The following is an 8487-nucleotide window of genomic DNA, read 5'->3' as shown; positions in this document are numbered from 1 at the left end:
GGGATGGGGAGAGGGGAGAAGGGAATTGGGATATGGGGAAATGGGAATTGGGATGGGGAAATGGGAATTGTGATATGGGGAGAAGGGAGAAGGGAATTGGGATATGGGGAAATGGGAATTGGGATGGGGAAATGGGAATTGGGATATGGGGAGATGGGAATTGGGATGGGGAGAGGGGAGAAGGGAATTGGGATATGGGGAAATGGGAATTGGGATGGGGAAATGGGAATTGGGATATGGGGAGAAGGGAGAAGGGAATTGGGATATGGGGAAATGGGAATTGGGATGGGGAAATGGGAATTGGGATATGGGGAGAAGGGAGAAGGGAATTGGGATATGGGGAAATGGGACTTGGGATGGGGAAATGGGAATTGGGATATGGGGAAATGGGAATTGGGATGGGGAAATGGGAATTGGGGTATGGGGAGAGGGGAGAAGGGAGAAGGGATATGGGGAGATGGGAATTGGGATGGGGAGAGGGGAGAAGGGATATGGGGAGATGGGAATTGGGAAATGGGAAAAGGGAGATGGGAAATGGAGAGATGGGAAAAGGGAGATGGGGAGATGGGAATTGGGATGGGGAGAAGGGAGAAGGGATATGGGGAACTGGGAATTGGGAGATGGGAATTGGGAATTGGGAGATGGGGAGAGGGGAATTGGGAATTGGGAAATGGGAATTGGGAGATGGGGAGATGGGAACTGGGAGATGGGAATTGGGAGATGGGAGATGGGGAACTGGGAATTGGGATGTAGGGAGATGGGAACTGGGAGAGGGAGAAGGGAATTGGGATATGGGGAACTGGGAAAAGGGAGATGGGATATGGAGAGAAGGGAAAAGGGATGGGGAGAGGGGAGAAGGGAGATGGGGAACTGGGAATTGGGAGATGGGATGAGGAAAAGCGAGATGGGATATGGGGAACTGGGAAAAGGGATGGGGAGAAGGGAAAAGGGAGATGGGGAGATGGGAACTGGGAACTGGGAGATGGGAATTGGGATTCCCTAAAAGGGACCGCTGAAAATTCCCTTAAAAACCCTGAAAATTCCCTAAAAGAACCCTCAAAATTCCCTGAAAAAAACCCTGAAAATTCCCTAAAAACCCCTGAAAATTCCCTAAACGGACCCCGAAAAATTCCCTAAAAAAACCCTCAAAATTCCTTAAGAAAACCCCTGAAAATTCCCTGAAAGGACCCCTAAAAATTCCCTAAAAAACCCCTCACAATTCCCTAAAAACCCCTGAAAATTCCCTAAAAAAGCCCCTCCAAATTCCCTAAAAAAGCCCTCAAAATTCCCTAAAAAACCCCTGAAAATCCCTGAAAGGACCCATCAAAATTCCCTAAAAACCCCTCAAAATTCCCTAAAAAACCCTGAAAATTTCCAAAAAACCCCTCAGAATTCCCTAAAACCCCCCAGGCTCCTGCCCCTGCAGCCTTTATGCCAAGCCCCTCTCCAGCTGTGCTGGAAAAACCTCTGGAAAAGGCCCTGGAAGGGGCTCGGGGCTCTCCTGGAATTCCGCTGCTCCCCCTGCTCATTCCCAGCACATTCCCAGCTCATTCCCAGCTCATTCTCGGCTCATTCCCATCCCATTCCCGGCTCATTCCCTTCCCATTCCCTTCCCATTCCCATCCCATTCCCATCCCATTCCCAGCCCATTCCCATCCCATTCCCAGCCCATTCCCAGCCCATTCCCAGCCCATTCCCAGCTCATTCCCATCCCATTCCCAGCCCATTCCCAGTCCATTCCCAGCTCATTCCCACCCTCCTCTTCCAGCATCCAGCCCAGGCTTCCCAGGAAATCCACGGGAAGCAAAACAACATTCCCAAAAAAGCCCAAAGCTCCCAATCCAGGAATTGCTGAGAGATTCCAATTCCTCCATCCAACAGCGGCCGGAAAAGGCCGGGATTGGAAACAACACGGGAACGGGAAGGGAAAACATCCCAAACCCTCCATCCCACAGGAATAACGTGGGATCCCATCCCAGCAAACCCCAGCAGGGACTGGGAAGGGAAGAGCTGTCCCTGAGGAATGCCACATTCCCAAAATCCCCCAAAAAGTGGGAATTGTGCCGTAAAACCCCCCCCAAAAAACAACCGGGAGAGCGTGGAAAACACTTCCAGAGGAAATCCTGGAGGAATTCCGGGAAGGAAGAGGGAATGTTGAGCTGATCTTTCCACTGCGGGTCCTGAAGCGCTCCCGAATCCAGAGGAAAAGGCGGAACTCACCTCCGGTGTCGGGATCGTGGAAGTTGGGATCCAGCCCCTTTTCCAGCAGCCTGCAGACCTTCTCCGAGTTGAGCATCTGCACGTATTCCATGAATTTCTTCAGATTCGCCTGGATCCGGGGAAAAAAAAAAACCCGCCGTTAACATCCCCAAATTCCCCGTTTTTCTTGGGAATGCCCGTTTTTCTTGGGGATCCCTGTTTTTCTTGGGAATCCCTGTTTTTCTGGGAATTCCCGTTTTTCTTGGGAATTCTCATTTTTCCTGGGGATCCCTGTTTTTCTTGGGAATCCCTGTTTGTCCTGGGAATTCCTGTTTTTCCTGGGAATTTCCGTTTTTCTTGGGAATGCCCGTTTTTCTTGGGAATTCCTGGTTTTCCTGGGCATTTCCTGTTTTTCTTGGGAATGCCCGTTTTTCTAGGGGATCCCTGTTTTTCCTGGGAACCCCTGTTTCTCCCGGGAATTTCCATTTTTCCTGGGAATTCCCGTTTTTCCTGGGAATCCCTGTTTTTCTTGGGACTTTCCGATCCCCGTTTTTCCTGGGAATTCCCGTTTTTCCTGGGAATCCCTGTTTTTCCCTGAGAATCCCTGTTTTTCCTGGGAATTCCCGTTTTTCCTGGGAGCAGCTCTGCCTGGGGGTGGAGGCTCCATCCCTGGAGGGTCCTGGGCAGCTGATCCCGCCTGGGAAATTCCAGGATCTCCACGATCCGGGATGAGATCCCACCCTGGGAGCTGATCCTTAGGTTCAGGAATCATCTTGGATTCCTGGGATAACGCTCGTCTGGGAATCTGCACCACCTGCCACAGAAAGCCCTTCGAATTCCCGAAAATACCCCGCAAAATTCCCGGAAAAAGCCTCAAAATTCCCTAAAAGAAGACCTCGAAATTCCCTAAAAAAACCCTCAAAATTCCCTTAAAAAATACCTCAAAATTCCCTAAAAAAACCCTCAAAATTCCCTAAAAAACGCCCGCAAAAGTCCCTAAAGAAAGACCTCAAAATTCCCAAAAAAAACCCTTGAAATTCCCTAAAAAAACCCCTGAAAATTCCTTAAAAGAAGCCCGCAAAATTCCCTTTGAAAACCCTCCAAATTCCCTAAAAAACCCCTGAAAATTCCCTTAAAATTCCCTAAAAATACCCCTCAAAATTCCCTAAAAGAACCCCTCAAAATTCCCGAAGAAACCAATCAAAATTCCCTAAAAAAGACCTTAAAATTCCCTAAAATACCCCTTAAAGTTCCCTTGAAAAAGACCTCGAAATCCCTAAAAAACCCCCTCAAAATTCCCAAAAAAATACCTCGAAATTCCCTAAAAACCCCTCAAAATTCCCTAAAAAAAGCCTCAAAATTCCCTAAAAAAAGCCTCAAAATTCCCTAAAAAAAGCCTCAAAATTCCCTAAAAAAAGCCTCAAAATTCCCTAAAAAAAGCCTCAAAATTCCCTAAAAAAAGCCTCAAAATTCCCTAAAAAAAGCCTCAAAATTCCCTAAAAAAAGCCTCAAAATTCCCTAAAAAAAGCCTCAAAATTCCCTAAAAAAAGCCTCAAAATTCCCTAAAAAAAGCCTCAAAATTCCCTAAAAAAAGCCTCAAAATTCCCTAAAAAAAGCCTCAAAATTCCCTAAAAAAAGCCTCAAAATTCCCTAAAAAAAGCCTCAAAATTCCCTAAAAAAAGCCTCAAAATTCCCTAAAAAAAGCCTCAAAATTCCCTAAAAAAAGCCTCAAAATTCCCTAAAAAAAGCCTCAAAATTCCCTAAAAAAAGCCTCAAAATTCCCTAAAAAAAGCCTCAAAATTCCCTAAAAAAAGCCTCAAAATTCCCTAAAAAAAGCCTCAAAATTCCCTAAAAAAAGCCTCAAAATTCCCTAAAAAAAGCCTCAAAATTCCCTAAAAAAAGCCTCAAAATTCCCTAAAAAAAGCCTCAAAATTCCCTAAAAAAAGCCTCAAAATTCCCTAAAAAAAGCCTCAAAATTCCCTAAAAAAAGCCTCAAAATTCCCTAAAAAAAGCCTCAAAATTCCCTAAAAAAAGCCTCAAAATTCCCTAAAAAAAGCCTCAAAATTCCCTAAAAAAAGCCTCAAAATTCCCTAAAAAAAGCCTCAAAATTCCCTAAAAAAAGCCTCAAAATTCCCTAAAAAAAGCCTCAAAATTCCCTAAAAAAAGCCTCAAAATTCCCTAAAAAAAGCCTCAAAATTCCCTAAAAAAAGCCTCAAAATTCCCTAAAAAAAGCCTCAAAATTCCCTAAAAAAAGCCTCAAAATTCCCTAAAAAAAGCCTCAAAATTCCCTAAAAAAAGCCTCAAAATTCCCTAAAAAAAGCCTCAAAATTCCCTAAAAAAAGCCTCAAAATTCCCTAAAAAAAGCCTCAAAATTCCCTAAAAAAAGCCTCAAAATTCCCTAAAAAAAGCCTCAAAATTCCCTAAAAAAAGCCTCAAAATTCCCTAAAAAAAGCCTCAAAATTCCCTAAAAAAAGCCTCAAAATTCCCTAAAAAAAGCCTCAAAATTCCCTAAAAAAAGCCTCAAAATTCCCTAAAAAAAGCCTCAAAATTCCCTAAAAAAAGCCTCAAAATTCCCTAAAAAAAGCCTCAAAATTCCCTAAAAAAAGCCTCAAAATTCCCTAAAAAAAGCCTCAAAATTCCCTAAAAAAATCCCTTGAAAATTCCCTAAAAAACCCTGAAAATCCCCTAAAAGAACCCCTAAAAATTCCCTAAAAGGACCCCTCAAAATTCCCTAAAAAACCCCTCAAAATTCCCTAAAAAACCCCTCAAAATTCCCTAAAAAAGACCTCAAAATTCCCTAAAAAACCCGCAAAATTCCCTAAAAAAAGCCTCAAAATTCCCTAAAAAACCCTGAAAATTCCCTAAAAAAGACCTCAAAATTCCCTAAAAAAAGCCTCAAAATTCCCTAAAAAACCCTGAAAATTCCCTAAAAACCCCTCAAAATTCCCTAAAAAACGCTAAAAATTCCCTAAAAAAACCCTCAAAATTCCGTAAAAAACCCTAAGAATTCCCTAAAACCCCCCTCAAAATTCCCTAAAAACCCCTAAAAATTCCCAAAAACCCCACAAAATCCCCAAAAAACCCCTCCAAACTCCCCAAAACCCCCTCCAAGTTCCCTCCAAGGACCCATCTTTCCGGGCCTCTTCCCTGCCCATGGAAGAACGTTCCCGCTCCCCAATCCCGGATTCCAGGCGCGCCGGCTCCGGCCAGGAGCGATCCCGATGCAGCTGAAATTTGGGCAAATCCATCCCCTCGCTCTGCCTTTTCCATTCCCGACACCTCGGGAGCCCTTCCCGGCCTGGGAGGGGGGCACAGGAACCACCCCTCCCTCCCCTCCTCTCCATGGAATCTCCATCCATGGAATCCTCTCCATGGAATCCTCTCCATGGAATCTCCATCCGTGGAATCCCATCCATGGAATCCCCTCCATGGAATCTCCATCCATGGAATCCTCTCCATGGAATCTCCATCCATGGAATCCTCTCCATGGAATCCTCTCCATGGAATCTCCATCCGTGGAATCCCATCCATGGAATCCCCTCCATGGAATCTCCATCCATGGAATCCTCTCCATGGAATCTCCATCCATGGAATCCTCTCCATGGAATCCTCTCCATGGAATCTCCATCCGTGGAATCCCATCCATGGAATCCCCTCCATGGAATCTCCATCCATGGAATCCTCTCCATGGAATCTCCATCCATGGAATCCTCTCCATGGAATCCTCTCCATGGAATCTCCATCCGTGGAATCCCATCCATGGAATCCCCTCCATGGAATCTCCATCCATGGAATCCTCTCCATGGAATCTCCATCCATGGAATCCTCTCCATGGAATCCTCTCCATGGAATCTCCATCCGTGGAATCCCATCCATGGAATCCCCTCCATGGAATCTCCATCCATGGAATCCTCTCCATGGAATCTCCATCCATGGAATCCTCTCCATGGAATCCTCTCCATGGAATCTCCATCCGTGGAATCCCATCCATGGAATCCCCTCCATGGAATCTCCATCCATGGAATCCTCTCCATGGAATCTCCATCCATGGAATCCTCTCCATGGAATCCTCTCCATGGAATCTCCATCCGTGGAATCCCATCCATGGAATCCCCTCCATGGAATCTCCATCCATGGAATCCTCTCCATGGAATCTCCATCCATGGAATCCTCTCCATGGAATCCTCTCCATGGAATCTCCATCCGTGGAATCCCATCCATGGAATCCCCTCCATGGAATCTCCATCCATGGAATCCTCTCCATGGAATCTCCATCCATGGAATCCTCTCCATGGAATCCTCTCCATGGAATCTCCATCCGTGGAATCCCATCCATGGAATCCCCTCCATGGAATCTCCATCCATGGAATCCTCTCCATGGAATCTCCATCCATGGAATCCTCTCCATGGAATCCTCTCCATGGAATCTCCATCCGTGGAATCCCATCCATGGAATCCCCTCCATGGAATCTCCATCCATGGAATCCTCTCCATGGAATCCCCATCCATGGAATCTCCATCCGTGGAATCCTCTCCATGGAATCCCCATCCATGGAATCTCCATCCATGGAATCCTCTCCATGGAATCCCATCCATGGAATCCCATCCATGGAATCTTCTCCATGGAATCCCATCCACAGAATCTCCATCCATGGAATCTCCATCCGTGGAATCCCGACCATGGAATCCTTTCCAGGGAATCCCGTCCATGGAATCCATCCGTGGAATTCTCTCCATGGAATCCCATCCATGGAATCCCATCCATGGAATCTCCATCCATGGAACCCATCCGTGGAATCCCGACCATGGAATCCTTTCCAGGGAATCCCGTCCATGGAATCCATCCGTGGAATCCAATCCACGGAATCCCATCCATGGAATCCCCTCCATGGAATCTCCATCCATGGAATCTCCATCCATGGAATCCAATCCATGGAATCCTCTCCATGGAATCCCCTCCATGGAATCCCATCCATGGAATCCCCTCCATGGAATCTCCATCCATGGAATCCTCTCCATGGAATCCCCTCAATGGAATCCCATCCATGGAATCCCCATCCATAGAATCCCATCCATGGAATCCTCTCCATGGAATCCCATCCATGGAATCCCCATCCATAGAATCCCCTCCACGGAATCCTGGAATCCTCTCAGGATCTTAGGGATCATCCCATCCCAACCATTCCACGGGCAGACAACTTCCCGCTATCCCGGGATACCCCAAGCTGCCCTTGGACACTCCCAGGGATGGATCCCGGCCTCGGGAATGCCGGGAATCGTTTGGGAATTGCCGGGCGGCCGCGTCCCGCCGGCAGCTCCGAGCCCTCGCTCTCTCCCGGCCTTTGCCAAGGATCGTTTTTGTTCCAGGGTTTTTTCCAGGAATCCCAGCTCAGCCCGGAGCTGTTTTTTTGGGACACGCTGTGCTCCTGGATGAGGAGAGAGGAATCCGAACTGTCCCAAAATCCGGGAGGGATGGGGGAGCGGGATCGGACTCGGATATTCCCAAAGATTTCCTGGGAAGAGGCAGAGCAGCGGGAAGTGGGAAAGGCGGGCGGGATTCCCACAGGGAAGCTCCTTCCCGAAGTTGAGCCTTGCCCTGCTCCTGCCTTTTCCCAGCAATTCCCAAACTTTCCTGGCTGGATTCAAACGTGGATTTGAAGCCCTGGAATTCCCCGCTGGAGCCGGAATCCCGGAATTATCCCACCGGGAACGGGATGAATCCCACTGCTCCTTCCCTCCTCCAAAATCCCTACCAAAACCAACCAGGCCGTGCTCCCGATCCCGGTTTTCCCGGATAAATCCATCCCAAGGGAACGGGATCGGCCAGGACTCGGATTCGGGATTATTTTGGGGGTTGTTTTTTTTTTTTTTTTTGTTGTGGATTTCATCCCATTTTGCCGAAATTCGGGAATGATTTCAGAGCTCAAGGCCTCCTTCCATTTCTCCTCCGGAAACACAACCCCACGGACGGAATCCCGGAATTTGCCGAGGCTGGAAAAGCCCCCGGAGCCTCCCCTTCCCCCTCCCAGTGCCGAGCTCTGGCCCCATTCCCAAAGTGCCACATCCACAGGGAATCCAACCCCCGGCGGTGGCGAGGCAGCGACTGCCAACATCCAACCTCGGGATAACGCGTTCCATGCCAGCTCCACACAGCAGGAAAAGCGGGAAAAGCAGGAAAATCGGGAATACGAGGGGCGGCGGGGCCGTTTTTCCAGTGGAATTCGGGGCTGTTTTCCACTGGAATTTCCGGGCAGCTCCGGCTGTTTTGGGCCTTCGCTCCCGCCAGCC

Source organism: Corvus brachyrhynchos, unplaced genomic scaffold (assembly GCF_000691975.1).
Source record: "Corvus brachyrhynchos isolate BGI_N302 unplaced genomic scaffold, ASM69197v1 scaffold991, whole genome shotgun sequence".
Classification (NCBI taxonomy): Eukaryota; Metazoa; Chordata; class Aves; order Passeriformes; family Corvidae; genus Corvus; species Corvus brachyrhynchos.
The sequence above is the reverse complement of the archived record's forward strand: the minus strand, read 5'-3'. Positions refer to the sequence as shown.